This window comes from Rhinolophus ferrumequinum, chromosome 7 (genome assembly GCF_004115265.2).
Source record: "Rhinolophus ferrumequinum isolate MPI-CBG mRhiFer1 chromosome 7, mRhiFer1_v1.p, whole genome shotgun sequence".
In the NCBI taxonomy this organism is placed as follows: Eukaryota; Metazoa; Chordata; class Mammalia; order Chiroptera; family Rhinolophidae; genus Rhinolophus; species Rhinolophus ferrumequinum.
In genome coordinates this window covers 14,976,955-14,993,696 of record NC_046290.1, presented here as the reverse complement: position 1 = coordinate 14,993,696, position 16,742 = coordinate 14,976,955, and the positions used below count along the sequence as shown (strand labels likewise).

Genomic DNA, 16,742 nt, shown 5'->3' with positions numbered 1-16,742 from the left:
AATAGGCTGTATTTGGTGCCTTCTTCCAAAAGCAAAATATGGAAAGGAAGAACAAAAGTCACAGTGGTGACATGCACCCTTAATACGAAATGATGAGAATGGCACTACTTTTGTGGTCTTCCTTCAGAAATCAGTTGAATAAACAAAACAAAACAAAACAAGAAATTAGGCCTCCTATCTCCACTGCCCCCACCACCTGGTACAGTCATGGGGGACAAAGAAACAAAAACAAAACAAAACAAAAAACATGAGGCAAGTTCCCCTTGAGGGACATTCTGATCATTACTCTTCAAAACTCTCAAGGTCATCAAAAACAGAAAATCTGAGAAATTATCACTGTTTAGAGGTGGCTGAGAAGATATGAAAATTAAATTCAATATGATATTCAGAACAGAAAACCGTATATTAGGAGAGAAACGAATGAAATCAGAATTATTCTGATCAGAAATCAGAATGTATCAATATTGGTTCATTTGAGTTCATGCATCAGAAGTATTAAAAGTTGTTAACAATGAACCATTGAAATATAAAATGCTAACAGAAGGATAAATTGGATATGTGGTATACAAGAATGCTGAACTCTCTCTGCAGCTTTTAACTAAAATCAATATATATTGGAAAATAATTGGCATTACATCTTTGTGTATGTTTATCTTTCCAGCTCTGTTTGGCTCTGTTTGGGAATATATTCCATTTGGAACTCAATAACACCTTGGAGTTTTAAAGAATGCCAGCCTTCTTAAAGGTAGGTGACATTTAAATATCATCAAGACATACGCTCTTAACCTTTTATAAATACTTCAAAATTCAAATTCTTTTTAAAACTGTTACTTTTTAAAATATACATTTTCATTAGAAATCAGAATATTCACATATTTATATGCTTACAGGTAAGTAGTTCACAACAACACGGCAAACCATGAAACTTAAGTAACCATTTTTTTAGCAAGAATTCTATATTTTTAAGTGTCTCCATTTATTTTCCTGTTTCCTTTTACAAGTAGATTTGAGAAGACCTAGTGAGTATGTGCCTTCTAAAGACAGAAATTGATTTTCTCCTTTTATATTATACTTTATGATACTTTGTCTACTTCCTCATAAATAATTACTGGGTATTATTTTTGTTAAATTGGTTGCATGTGTCTCATTTCAAAGGCAAACATCAGATGAAGCTCTGACGCAGGAAACAAAGAGATGGTGTCATGCATTTTCTCGTCTTTATTAATAATAATATGGCGGAGTCTAGGTCAGTTGTTTCTTGGGCAGGGAATTGTAGGCTGCTTTTCCTTTGTTGCTGGCAGGAATCTAAATCCTTTGATTTAAATACTTACAGTTAACCTTCTGGAGACAATAATTAAAGCATTGTCTTGACACTCGCTGCTTGGTAATTGTAGCATCTATTCTTAGGCTATAATCAAAGCAAGCTTGATATTGTTATCTCCCAATTTGTTATCAATTAATATTAACCATTTATGTAATAGTTCAGAAAGGAAAGTTTAAAGAGATGAGGCAAACATGATTAAACTTATGTGGCTTTATGGACCGAGCTGTGATATTTGTTCAGATTCCCTCTGCATACTCAAATTTAATAGGTACAGCCATTAAATGTTTTCCTTTTGTTTTTAACTATATTTTATGAGATGCATTTATTAAAAAATGGTATGTTTTAATCTAGTTTAATAAAATTATCAATTAATTTCAAGTGTTAGATTTGAATAAAAACTATACACATTTTAGATAAATTTTTCAAGATTAAATGTTTGAGATAAAATTAACCATTTTATATCTCAACTACTACTGATTCCTAATCCCTGTCCATCCATCCATTTTATCCTTCAATTTATTCTCATCAATATTCAGAATTTTCACATGGAAAATACCCTATTTTTACTTTATAATTTTTTTGCACTTTTATAGAAAATTTGATTCAGTTTTAAAATTTCTATCTTGAATAATTTTGGAGTGGGGGTTTAATTCCAGACTTTTTACTCAAATTGTTAGGGGAAAAGAAATTGCCTTTTAAATTTAATCCAGACACTGGCAACTTTTCCTTCTTATAAAACTATGATTCCATCAACCTAAATAGTATCTGTGATGCTATATGAGCTTGATAATCACTTTATATAAGAATAGTTTAAAGATAAAAACTCCAGAAAGGATAACTGTAAACAAATTAGAATGTTTGCTTGTTTTCCATCAGGAGAGAGTTCAAATTAATGCAGAAGACAGTTTAGAAAATTGTTTTCCATTTAATGTAAGGGTTTTCATAAACTTCACTTAATGAAAATAGACCTGAAAGTAATCTCAGTGGAATGATACAAGAAAACAGCAAATGATGTCCAAGAATACTGAAGATATAGATGTCAAGCCAAACAAGCATAGTATTAAAATATTTCTTTCATTAATTTAACTTTGAATAGAGTAGTACTCTGGAGAGTCTGTTTACAATCCCACCACCTTCATTCATATTTTTTTTTTGAACTAAGTAAGGACTATCTATTTCTCCTTAAAAGCTTTATAAAATTTACCGTTTATTCTACTGAGTTATCATTTATATGCATGATTGCCTAACAAGTAATTAGAATAATTTATTATAAAGCATGCAAAAATGAAAAAGAAAAAATAAAGAAATCATTCTTTCTTCATATGGGCAGAAAACATTCATTATTTTTAGGACACTTTTTGTTCAAATATGAAAGATATTATGGTTGCAGAGAAGTTGAGACAGGATTTTTTTGTCATGTTATGGTTCAAAGGGGAGGGAAAACACAGAAAAAAGACTGAATTTCATAGAGAAATGAAAATATGTAAAAGAAGAGGCCATAGATGTATAAAAGGCATGATATGTAGTATTGTTTCATGTTTGGTGAGTTTTAAATCAGTTGGGGAGTTAGAGAATCCCATCTATATCAAATATGAAGGTAGTTGGTACATAAATCCAGAAGAGTAGGCTCAAATGACGAAGCATCTTAACTAAAATTTAAAAGTGTGTCTGTGCTGTGGGGTTTATGTTTTATGTGATGTGGAGCCATATTTGTTGTTTGTTTTTTTTTTTAATGTAGAGAAATAACCTGATCAGTGCTGTGTATTTGTGTTTGTGTATGTGTGTACGTGTGTGTGTGTTTAAGATGTTTGCTGACAATGTATTTTATATATATATATATGTTTTTTTTTTCTTTTTTTGTTCCTAATCTTTGGAAGTTCCAACTTAGTCTTATTTCTATCTGTCCCCTATATTTTCTTACACAATATTTATATGTAATCAGTAGTCAAAAGACATTTGTTTATGTAGGTGTATATTTAAAGAGTTTAGGGTATTAACTAAGTCACAAATCCTTCGGGAATCCTTTCAGACTTCACTTCATTATAACAAGGAGAAAAGTGCTGTCACAGAAGGAACGTTCTGGAAATTAACAGAAACTGACACGGAGAGAAAGAAATCTGGGATTTATGATTTTTTGTTTTCTTTTCTTTTTTTAAGTCGTTTGTGCATTGGCGTGAATATCAGGTTCTGACACTCAGGGAACACTCTCAGCAGTGATGAGGTGAAACAGAAACTGATGGAAACACAAGAGGGAAGGATGGATTCGCTCAACCAGGAGTAGATTTGAGCTTTGCTGGTATTAGTGCTCAGAGCCTTCTGCTGAATTGACAATAGGGTTCAGAAAATGAATTGCAGAGCCATTTGTTTAAAAAAAGAAATGTACTTTGTAAGGCATTGCTAGAAATTATTTTGTAAATCTTATTAGTGTAGTTTTCCCTCAGTGGGCTATTGTTTGGGTTGTGATTAGCACATCTGTAAAAAAACAAATGCTGGGATATTTCTAATACTTGGCAATTGTCCAAGGTTAGTCATTTGAGACACGTCTGTTAGGATTTCACAATGGAATTGCCATTGGGAATTATAATTCATTCACCTACACAGAATAATAAGCACAGAAAAGAAAGAAAAATGCGGAGGGGGTTGACTCTTTCAACTTAGACTCTGCTAGGCTTCTTACTTAGAAGAAAGAATTGTTTCAGTCACTCATGATTGCTGTAAGCTTACAGAATTATTAAAACTGATTGACTACAGCTGGTATCAGTAGAAGAAAAGCAAAATCCAAAACAGATACTCCGATCTGTCTTGAATTCTTCTTTATGTATTTTCTATTTCTTTACTCAATGTTAAAGAGTCATAGGCCACAACATCTTAAAATCTTGTACACTCAGAGACTCAAAGGTCCCTTACCTGTGTCTTTATTCAATGGAAGGTATGTTTAGTTACTTTTAAAGGTCACCGTCGTTCTGTGAACCTAAACATGGCATTCTTTAAATAAAGAGGTGAAATACAAATAAATAGGAAATGTTGTGTTCTTGCTCTAGAGGAACCCCATTTATATGTCATGCTGCTTTGATATTATTATGTGACAGGTCATAATCCAGGTCATTGTGCAATAACTCAGGTTAGCTCACAATTTCTTCAGTACATAAGCCAGTAAAAATGCACATGATCTTTGTTCTAATAAAAAAATCATGTATGAGAGATGAAGAGAATGCTCCGTTATGGTCTATGGGACAACAATCCATAATTCACTTTGCAGATGTCTGTGTAATTTAAGCAGCAGGCAGAACAACCACACAGTTGTAGCTGCTCTGGGGAAAGGATACCAAGAGACTCATAAATCATGGAAAGGATTAGAAGCAATGAGCATTCATCTTCTTAACCTCGTAAAGGCTATCCTGGAAAACCAAGGATCAGAATATAGAGAGCGTGGGATATTTGTGGCGGAATGAAAAGTGTCGGAGTTTTTAAGGCTTCTCTCAATTAGCATTGATCTGACATTTGCAAGTCAGCAGAATATAATTTTAAAGTTGATTAAAACCAGGCCCCTTCCACATGAAAATAAATTGAGTAAGTGCTAAGATATATTTCTAGGGTAGTGGAGGCAAATTATATGAAAATGCTAACCATTTTCTTAGACTGAAATGTGTTTCTTCTTGGACAGTATATGGAAAATAACTTTAAAATATCCAAAGCAAAAGAACTCCATGTTTAGCTAAACACGTTTAAATAGTGAAATGTCATGAGAAAATCCTAACTTTAGAATTGTCAGATGAAGGAGGTACAGACAGCTGGGTCTCTCATATAACATTTAGTAAATAAATGGCCTGTTACTAATTGTTTATATTTGAAAAATTATTCTAATCCAAGGTCTTTGGAAGCAAATGAATAAATTGTGCACAGTGAGAGGTTTCATTTTTTCTTGAAGATAGAAACTTTAATCAAATTTTAAAGCTTTTAAAATATACTAATTTGTTAATTTTCTCAGTATTCTTATAAATCAGGTTTATGAGAAAACTGAACTTGGCAATTTGATGAAAAAGCACCAGGGATAGAGCAGAAAATAATAAAATCACTCAGTCAAGAATAGTTATGAGTATATTAAGAAGACACAAATAGATTCCAGTTTGTGATTCCCTAGTTTAATATCAAATAATCCCTTGGCAATGATTCTTTTAATGTAGCCAGTACTCAATTATCTATTTTAGTTAAGGGGAGCTTTAATGTGTCTAATCCAGAGTGGCAGATTAATTATGTAATATATATATATATACACACACACACACATATATATATTCATATATATGTATACATATATACATATATACATACATATATACACACACACATATATATATGTATATGTATGTATATATATATATATATATATATATATATATATATATAGTATTGAAATGTATTTTGTGTTCATATTTGAACTTGATTTCATGTGACATTTTAGAAAGCCACACTGCCCTATCCTTGAAATAACCAGAGTAACATAGCCGATAATGTAATTTGGGCTATTTCTGCATTGGGTGTACCCTATTCAGCATGCTATTCTTGGAACAAAAAAACCTTTCTTCCATTTGCCAGGAAATACTATACTGCTCCATTTTAGTTCAAATATCTTTTTAGCTACCACTTTTCCTTCCTGTGAAATACCGATTAAGTGCCACATGTTTGGATCCAAGTTTATCTAATGATTTTAGGGTAAAACAACTTTGTTATATTGTGGATCATTGCATTTAGTTGATCCTTCATCTGGTTTCTAACAAAGCTGTGCTGCTTTTACCAGGAGCAATTCAAAGAAAGGAGGGAACAGAACTTTGGGGAAACTTATTATATATTTTTGGACTAAGGATAGACTACATTACTTTGACTTCATAATAGAAACCCTTGTTTAACCACAAAATCTTGGCTTCTACAATCTGCTGAAAAAACAATAAGACATCATTTTAAAAGAGTAAATATGTGCCTCTATGTCTACATATCTGAATTACTTTTAAAATAATGATTAGGCAGGGAGAATAGAGAAAAATTATATTGTATGTGAAATGCAGTTTATTAGCATTTTAAATGCTCTTTTATATTTCAAATGCCTCTGTAAAGTGGGTGACATGAAGAAAAAAAAAATACTTTGACTATCTTTTTTTTCCTTAATAATGTTCTCCCCAGCCACTTCTTGATGAAGTGGATTAATTTACTCAAAAATTGTTCATGGATTAATTTACTCAAAAATTGTTATTGAGTACAGTCTATATTACAATGTGTGTAGAACTCTTCTCTGGATAGTGAAAAAATTGTGAAGAATATAATTAAAAATTACTAACCTCATTGGTGCTTACATTCTAGTAAGTAGAATAAAAGCAAAAAAATTATAGGTAAAACAGTTTATAGAGAGTGATAAATGCTATTCAGAAAATAAACTGAGAAGAGTGATAGGAACTTATTGTGTTGTAGAGGAAAAGGGAAAAGTATTTTGTCAATTAAAACAAGAAAAAAAAACAAACATGTTTAGAGAAGGTCTTCCCGATAAAATAACATTTGAAAAGACTTGAAGGAGTTGTAGAAACAAACAATGAAAGTATCTAAAGAAGAGCATTCCAAAGTAAACTTCAAATTCCAAGTAGCCAAAGTGGGGGTTCGTCAATAGTCACAATCAAAAACCAGCAAGAAGACCCGATAGGTGAAGCTGAGAGAGAGTGGGGATGGGCTGTAGGAAGTGAAGTCCTGTTGGCAGTGGTCCTTGTGGACAGTGTAAGGACTTTGCTGTTTCCTCTGAGTGAAACTAGAATGCACTGGATGGACCTGAAAGGAGCAGTGGCCTGAGGCAGTTTATCTTTTAAGAGGACTTCTCCGTCTGATGTGTTTATGATGCAATATAGAGGCACAGGAGAGGGTGAGGAGATCCTTTTAAGGCAGTTGGAATGATATTAGGCAAGCAATGATACTAGCTGGGAACAGTGATACAGCAGACGGAGTGGTGAGAAGTAGGAAGATAGCGACCAGATGACGTAGTAGCATATTATGTGTGCGTTATGAGAAAATACAAGAGTTCCAGGGTGACTCTGTGATGTCTGGCCTGAGCAACGGGAAGATGGGTTTTGTCACTAAATGAGAATGTGAAGTTTGAGCTGCCTTTAGATATCTAAGGAAAAATGTTCACTAGCCCATTGAAAATATTTATATGAAATTCAGGGGTGAGTTCACTCTAGTATATGAATTCAGTGACATTTGATCTATATACATTTTTTTAAAAACAAACACTTAATACTCCCTACAGATCAGGCACTGTTCTCAGTTTCTTGTGTGTATTAGCACTTCTTTTTTTTATTAGTTTCAGGTGTACAAAGCAACATAATAGACATTTACACCCCTCACAAAGTGATAATTCCTCTCCCCCAAACTACTACCCCTCTGACATCTTATATAACTCTTACAATGCCACTGACCATCTTCCTTATGCTATATTCCACCTCCCGTGAATATATATATGTATGTATATGTGTATATCCCCCCATTATAGTTGCCATACAATATTATTCTACCTTACCTTCAGATGTACAGCACATTGGTCAGGCATCCACACAGTCTACGAAGTCATCCCCCTGATCAGTCCAGTGCCCATCTGGCACCCTACATAATCTTTACAACACTGTTGAAGAGGCAGGCATTGTTAATAGTATCCTCATTTTGCAGATGAGAGAAATGAAACTAAGAGCATAATGTTTTCCCAGGTTACACACTTGTTGAGTGGCAGAACTGGGATTAAACCCAGGCAGTCTAGCCCTAGACACCATGCTCTTAGATATCCCCCTATTTTTGGTAAGAAAATGGGTTAAATAACTTGATACAAGGTTAGGTTAATAACAGAGAAAGTTTAGAGAAGAACAGAGAGGTCCAAGAGCTAGACTCTGGGGCACTGTAGTAAAAAGAAGTCAGGGAGAGGAAGAATTAAAAGAGACTGAATAACAATGGCAGTGCAGGAGGAGGAACAACAAGAACGGTATCCTCTTGAAATCAAGTGAAATAAGTTTTTGAATGGGCTCCAGTGCTGTGATGACTCGAAAAAGATCAGGACTGACAACAGACCATTAGAATTCCCAATGTGAATTGCACTGTTTATGTCGACATGAGCAGCGTTGATGGATTGGTGAGCCAAGTTTTGAAGAGGAAGCTATGGAAATAGAATGAAGACAGAATTAATTTTCAACATGAAGACAGGAGTTTGAAAGGCATTTTTGAGAAAGAGCAGAATAGAGATCTGGTGAATGAAATCATGAAGTTTCTCTTACATTTCAGTGAAGATGAGCTTGAAATGAGAGGACACAAAATGGTGCTTTCAACAACAGCTGAGCCATGAGTCCTATTTTCCTGTGGTTGACTAAGAAAACATGACATAAGTGAATTATTATTATTTTTTCTTCCCCTTGCTGCTGGCTGGTTTTATGGGGAAGCATGGTAATAGATGAGGGAGATCAGGGATTGATTCGTCTGAGGATATGAAAGGTAATCCGTTGAATGGGTAAACACAGCCAGGGCCAAACAATCTTTGCTTAGTGCTTTTGGGCACTGGAGAGGGCACCTGTCCAAGGTGGCCACACCACAAATTGGCAGCCTCTGGAGAATTATGAGGTTGCAGTAGCATGGTAAACAGAGGAAAGGCCTGGCTGAACTGAGACTAGATGACATGTTTATGAGCTGAACAATCAATAATGTGTAACAAGCGTACCCAAGGAAGCGATTGAACTCAACACACCTCAAAAGATGCCAGCCACCCCACTGTGCATGATCACCACTGTTCCAGGAAGCCCTCTTCCTCCCAACTGTGTAAGGTCACATATGCCCATTTCACCTCAAATGCAAGCCCAGAGTGAGATGCGAAAGACTGAACAACACCTCAGAGATACTGAGCTGAATCTTCACAGACTACTTACATTTTTGGACCTAACAATAGTTTAAACTAGAGAAGGGGTTTCTTATGAGAAAAATCATACCAGTTCTGAAAACAGGTATCATATTTTACTTGAATATCTAAATAAATTTTGCATATAGTTTGTGGCATTGCAATTCTTGCCATTATGAAAAGAATGCTTAGAATAAGTGCCTTAGCATTTTGAGGCACTGGCAAAAACTCATCTTACCTAATATATAATATTTGTATGTTCTTTTAATAAGTGTCCATTGTGAAAATAGAGGTGATGATGTTTAAAAGGTCTACTTTTGATAATGTAGGTAGTTAGGTGCAGGTGCACGAGCTTCAAACTTAATTACTATGTACCCTATTAGTGTATGCATAACTACCTTAAAAGAAGTCTCACAGTAAATTTGTATCTGATCATTTATATATGGATATTGCAAATATATACTTTTTGGAAAATCAGAGCAAGGTAAGAACATAGGGAAGGTTATAATTTTTATCTATGATAAATCTGAGGGAATTGCCTGGTTGGTTTAAAATCAGGACACAGCATGACTTCTAACCCTTTAAAAATCTCAGTATTTAGCTATGGTGGTTGGAGTCGGAAGACACCTATGAAATGCTTTCCTAATTTCCACTATTGTCATACTCTAGCTCCTATACAAACTTTAGAGTACAGAAAGCAGTATCTGTGGAGGATCCGGTCCAAGACCCCCTGAATATTTGAAACTATGGATAGTACCAAACCCTATATATTGTGTTTTATTCTATGCATATATACCTATGATAAAGTTTATTTCATAAATTAGGCAAAGTAAGAGATTAGCAACAATAACTAATAGTAAAATAGAACAATTATAACAATGCACTATATTAAAAATGATGTCAATATGGTGTCTCTCTCTTTTAAGATATCTGGAATTTTCTGTTCAATATTTTTGGACTGAGATTGACCACCGGTAACTGAAACCACAGAAAGCGAAACTATAGATAAGGGGTGACTACTCTATTGAAGTGATTAATCTGGGGTCCAAACCATTTGGGGCAGTTCTAGAAGCCTGGCAGTGATACACTGTTTTATATTCTGTGTTCAGAACACCACCATCATTTCTTGATAATACTCCTTATACCTTTATATGCAGTCCCTTTGGCAACACTGAGTTTCATTAACTCTTACTACCATTATGAGTTTCTTTACGACTTTTTATCTTATCCCAACACCACTCTCAGGATTTCTGCAACTTCTCCTGATCCTACAGCCTCAGTAGGTACAATTTCGATGGTATGACCATAAGTACCCTTAGCGGGAACCATGCTCTCACAGATCCTATCACAGCCAATTGTGCAGCTAAAGTTTTGGGAGGCACGCTGATTATTTATGTGTAGTAATAGTTTGTCTTTAAACCATTTGGGATTGTTATGCTATTTTAAAGCAAATCCAGATTTACTCGTGGGTCATGGCTCAAAATTCATGAAAAACACTTGTCATACACATTTCAAATCAACAAGGAAAGATTATAACAAAGTGACACTGGTTGAAATAAATCTACATTAGTTTTCATCACTTTTCCCAGAGCGTGTAAACTCAGGGTCAAGAAAACAATCTTTATGTCATTGAAATTAGAATTGTTGCACCATTCATTCCCCATATAAAGAACACAGGAGTGTCTTATTCACTGGGCCTCTGTGGGCTTCTTGGGTAGTTTAGGTTCCAGTAGTTAAAGGTCTTCGATGTGGCACCGTCTTTTAGAAGTGACAAGCACAGACTTTCTGCTGAATTGGGCAGCATAGCAGTTATGAATAGCATGATCTTGGAAGATGTTTAACCTCTCCATACCACATTTCTTTTGTCAGTAATATATAGTATTATAGATCTAAGAGTAGTATACATCTCATAAGGTTGTTAATAAGGATATGATAATATCTGTATATACTATTTGTAAATATTTAGAATAGTGTCTGTCTATAATACATCAACTTAAGTGGCTTTTAATAAAGAGGTTATGTATTTCTTTGTTTTCCTATTTGAACTGAAAGGAATGAAATGCTTTCCTTCTATATTCTTTGATGCTAGCAATCCATGGGTTCATTTTTATTTCAAGCCCACTAACTCTCGTTGCAGACGTTTAAGAGATTCATACCGTTTATATTTTTTGAAATTTATATTCATGAATATGTATTTATATTCACACATTCCACTATATGCTAAGTTTGCTTTTTTAAAACTTTTTCTTTTCTTGTATTTCCAAATTTATTTCTTACATTGTTCTGCTAATTACTTAAGATCAATCGTTTAATGAAAAGTCTTAAGATGGACATCTATTTCTTATATACGTGTACATGTATAAGTGTGTGTATCTCCCAACTTGTCAGACTCATTTCATAAGTACTCCATAGCAAGGCCTCAATGCTATATGACAGCTGCCACTTAAACTGTGGAAAAACACAATGTTCTTATTAATATTAAATTATTTGTACAAAACACATGTAGCCCCATAAGCCTATTAATTGAATTAAACTCTACAAAAATAAGTCTTTTTTCAGCTTTTAATATTTTTTCCCATACACAGAGCCTATTAACATAGTCAATTTTTGAAAATTCTCAACAGACATTTTAAAGGAATAGTTCCGTGAAGAGCAGTAAGCTCCTTTAAAGTTTTTGCTGCAAATGATGAGACAGATGGAGAGATTCGTTTTTTTAAAGCATGGTATTTATTCCGTTTTTCCATGTTGTTTGAAAACCATTCTTACTCTTGCCCCTAAGGGATTCCTGTGATCTAAGCACATGTTTGAAACTAGATAGAAAGCATATGTCCTGTGTATCCCCTGGGAGTGACAGAAGGGGTGAAATATAGGATAACTGCTTCTTCAGTTGTGCAGACAGGAGTTTCCTTTTTGCAACTGGTATTTCAGCCAGAGTGCAAGATACTGTGTTAAAGCCTTGTGATAGTTTAATTATATACACATTTCTTTTCATAACAATATGGGTCTTCTTAAAGCTTAAGAATATTGGAACTTGACATAAATGTCTCTGGGGTATAATTATGCCCTCAATTGAATTTTCCAACCTTATCACAGAGTACCTCTTGTGTTTTCAGAACAACGATAGGTGATTCCAGTGATAACTCTATCCTGACCTTATATGCCTTACAAGGCTATTCATGATCTGTTCTTTCTTGTGTGCTTTATTTAGAGACACTCTCCACACTGCACTCCAAGCTAAACCATATACACACTTCAACATTCAGTTCCTCAGATACAGTCCTATGCACTTGTGGAGTGTTCATGTGCTCAGATTCTGCCAGAACTCCCTTTCCCCCCGGGCACCTACACACCCATACCTTCTCACCCTGGACCAGCCTTACTGCTTACCACTTGGATGCCACTCTGTGCTTTCTACCTTTCTCATTGCCCAGAATCGGTGTCAGATTTATTTTGCTTGGCCATTTCATTACATTGGTTTATTGGCTATTTATTCATCTGTATCTGATATTAAATTGCAAGTTTCAAGGTCCCCTGGCCTCATCTCCCTCTCCGTCTCCACTCTGCTCAGTGGCCCATTCTCAGTCCAGTGGATTCCTGTCACACTGGCCTTCTTTCAATTATTCCACCTTTCCTCCCACCTCAGGGTATTCATATACTTTTCCATCTTTAAAGGAATGGCTTTATCTTCTTCCATCCATCATTACCTTGCAAAATGTTACACAACATACAGATGACCGCACTGTACACTTATTCAGGGGAATATTAAATAAAACAAAAAGAAAAACGATTATCTGGTTCAGATAAGGTGAGCCTAAATCATGAGCAACAATTATATTGTATTAGATGTTCAGTCTGTAATTTGGAACCGTCAGTAACTTTGGGACCCAGAAAAATTAGGTTTGACTCAAAAGTATACATTAAATATAAAAGTATATATTAAATATGCCATAATACTTTAAGTGGGACTCAAAATTTTCAGTCATATAAAATGAGCCATTGCATCACTGCACAGTGATAAAGAATGGAAGTTAGGAGAAACTGCCAGTCACATTCTACCCCAAACTATGTTTTCAGGGATGGATTTTTATGTTGGCTGACTCCAATAGACCAGTATAAATCCAGGGTTCAGTAAGAGGTAACAAGAGTCTATGTTAAGCAGAAAGCTGATTTTTATACAGAAGTACATATTTAAAGTTAGAGTGGGGGAGCAGGTACTATGTGGACCTCCTGGAATGAGACTCAGAATGTCATCAAAGAAGAAAAACAGGGTTGCTAGATGGGCGGGAGGGGTGGGGGGTGGGGAGGAGGGTGTGGGGATTGGAAGGCAGTCGGTGACCACAGGATGGCCACGGGGTTTGAAAATTAATCTGGGGAACGTAATTTAGTGGTTACCAGAGGGTAAGGGGGGTGGGAGGTGGGAGATAAGGGTAAGGGGGATCAAGTATATGGTGATGGAAGGGGAACTGACTCTGGGTGGTGAACACACAATGTAATTTATAGATGATGTGATACAGAATTGCACACCTGAAATCTATGTAATTTTACTAACAATTGTCACCCCACCCAATAAATTTAAAAAACAAAAAAAAATAAAAAATAAAAAAAATAAATAAAAAAAAAAGAATGTCATCAAAGGAATGGCCAACCAAAGAATGTTCTCCCTTGGGGCAGTAAGGAGACTCAGGGAAAGGGCACTGCTGACTCTAGAACAATACCATCTTTGGCAAAATCCTTGGATCAAGAGTCCGCCACAGCACAGTTAGCTGCAGGAACTCCTGACCTTCACTCACTCTAACCCAGGTGCCCAGAAGCAACAACTGAAGAGCTGGCTTAGACCACGCCCTCCTGCCAGATGTGTGCCAGTAAACTGAGTGATTCGGCAGCATTGTCGTCTCTCTTCCTAGCTAAATCCTTCTATCTTACAGCACACCATATCTGCAGAAAATAAACCATATAAAGTCCTAGATTCAAAACACTCTGGATAGTGAAGTTTTACTTTCCTAGATCTGCCCAACTTAAATCAGTACTAAAAGGAAGTTGGGCAGCAGCTGATCAGTGAACCAATACACTTTACGCACCCATATTTCACCTTCCGAAATTGTTTTCAAATATTAATTAGAATCATTTATAACTGCAGTTTCGTAGAGCAAAAATTAGTGAATATTGGATTTTTTTGTCATTGCAACTATACGCATATAAAATACCATAAGTTATGAAAACAGGAACCAATGGTTATTGAAAACAGGTGATTGGATAGGGATAAAATGTTATAAGTTCTGAATTTATACTCTAAATATATGTAAACTATTGGCCATAAAGAAAGGATATCCGTACAAGTTGAAATAGATCAAAATGTTGCGTTTTGATGGCCTTCTTTTCACCTGTTGATGAAAGAGCGATTCCTGCCCTCAGGGTCACAGCAATGGCAGAGAACACAACATCTGACACTGGACAGATGCCATCAAAAGCAATATATAAGTCACCTCTACTCACAGCCCCGGGGAGGAGGACACTGGACCATACAGGGCCACGGGTTTGTACTTGGGGAAAGTGAACAGACAAGAACTGCGTGAGGCAGAATTCCTAATAACAAAGGGAGAAGATGGTCTCTGGTCCCTGCAGGAGGATGTCATTGTCTTGTATGAGTCATCCCGCCAGCTGTCAGGGAACTGACATTGGCTCTTCAGGGATGGTCTGGCGTTGTGCTTGGTCCCTATAATTAGGAGCGTTGTTTGGCTTATTCTGGGGGATATAACGGGAAGGGGGACTTACCCCTGGGATCTTCAAGGCCCTCCTGGTTTTCCCCAGATGCCAAGGAACACATAATATCTGACCTTTAATTTTAGGCCTTTTACCATGTTTGGCAAAGTATTTGCACATTGCATAAGATGAACACAATAGAATGGTATTGTTTAAAGGGAAGTAAATATCTCATTATCAACAAAGTCAGTTTCATTTTTTCTTATAGGAAGTCTTTGTCTTGCTCTACATTTTGAATTTAAATTAACGGACATTAAATCAAATTATAAATGCTGTTCCTTCATCTCACCAGCCACATTTCACAGGCTGAATAGCCACGTGCATGTGGTTAGAAACTATTGTATAAACTACCAACGTAAGTGAAGAACACTAAAAAAGTGAAGTTCCTAGCAGAGATTACAACTTGTTTCTGAACTTGCAGTAACTATCAAATATCTATATTTCTTGTTCTGAATCATATGGCTAGCTGAGCTAGACATGCAGAAATTGATAATCCCCTACAAGAGACAATATTTAAGGAAACACATACATATTTGGAAGTCCACATTAAAATGATGCACAATGATTTAGATGAAGTGAGGAATTGAATCTTCTCTACGTAATTTAATTTTTTTATTCCAGTTTCAGTAATAATGGCATCTTCGAATATTGTGTGCTCCATGAACCTTAAACCTATTCCCAATGCCAAATATAACATCTCACATATATTCATGTATGCACAAATGAAATTTACTATGTGCATTCATCCAACGATTCGTTCATTTATTTAACAGTATTTTCCGACGTATCGCAATTTGGTTGCTTTGGGATATAATTGAAAAAAAACCTGATATGTTTCTGCTTGCCTGGTGTCTACATTGGGACGGAGAGTGACAGAAAATCAACACATTGATTATTAATGTATAAGAAATGATTAGAAATCAATAAAGCACAATGAAGTAAAATAAGCAACTTGATGTAATAGGTGGAAGGACTGGGCGTTCACTTCTGATGGCTGGTCAGAGAAACTCTCTGAGGTGAAGTCATTTAAGCCAAGATGGGAAGGACTAGGTGGAATTCGTGATGTGACCACATGCAGGGAGTTGACAAGGAGAAGCAAGGAGTTGGAAAGGAACTAGGAGGAACGACCTTGGCACACTCAAAGGACAAAAGAGAATGCCAGAGTGGCTGGAGAGGGTGAACAGGTTAGTGAGTGATAGTGTACAGTCCAAAAAATTGTCAGGAGCCAAATATCGCAGGTCTTATTAGCCATGGTGCGGAGTGTGGATCCTCTGTGTGTGATCAGTTGTCATAAGAGTGTATTGAGCAAGGCGATGGAATGATGACAAGAACACAATTATTGGTAAATTATGAAGAGAGCAGAGGAGGAATGTTTATTTATAGTACAGGGGTATGGGAATGAGGACATCCTGGAAGGGCTAGGCATTGAGACAGAACTGGAAGAATGATATTTTGACAAATACATTTAAGACAAGACTGCACTATGGTAGATAAATGAAAAAGTGAAGGAAGTTTGAGGAAATGGAAAATTATTGGGAATTGGTGAATTGTATGCTTAGAATGTGGTATTTGTCTAGAAAGAATGCAGGAAGGTAAATTGTTGTTATTTTTACTTGATGTCTCTTTATTGAGTACTTCTCCTGCTTCAACTCTTTTAAACAACCCACACACTGAATTCTGGAGATGAGAGGAAAATATCCTCTATGGCACTGACATTTCTTTCTTTTTTAAAAAAAAATTATTGGGGTG

The 16,742-nt window shown here is 35.6% G+C and overlaps 1 protein-coding gene across 1 annotated transcript in view; it reads left to right on the top strand.

Moving 5' to 3' along the window:
• CDH12 (cadherin 12) overlaps positions 1-16,742 on the top strand; it is an 893,592-nt gene that overhangs the window by 305,660 nt on the left and 571,190 nt on the right. The window contains exon 2 of the mRNA XM_033110569.1: positions 662-745. The gene's annotated coding sequence lies outside the window, so the exon portion shown is untranslated. The remainder of the gene's footprint in view (positions 1-661; positions 746-16,742) is intronic.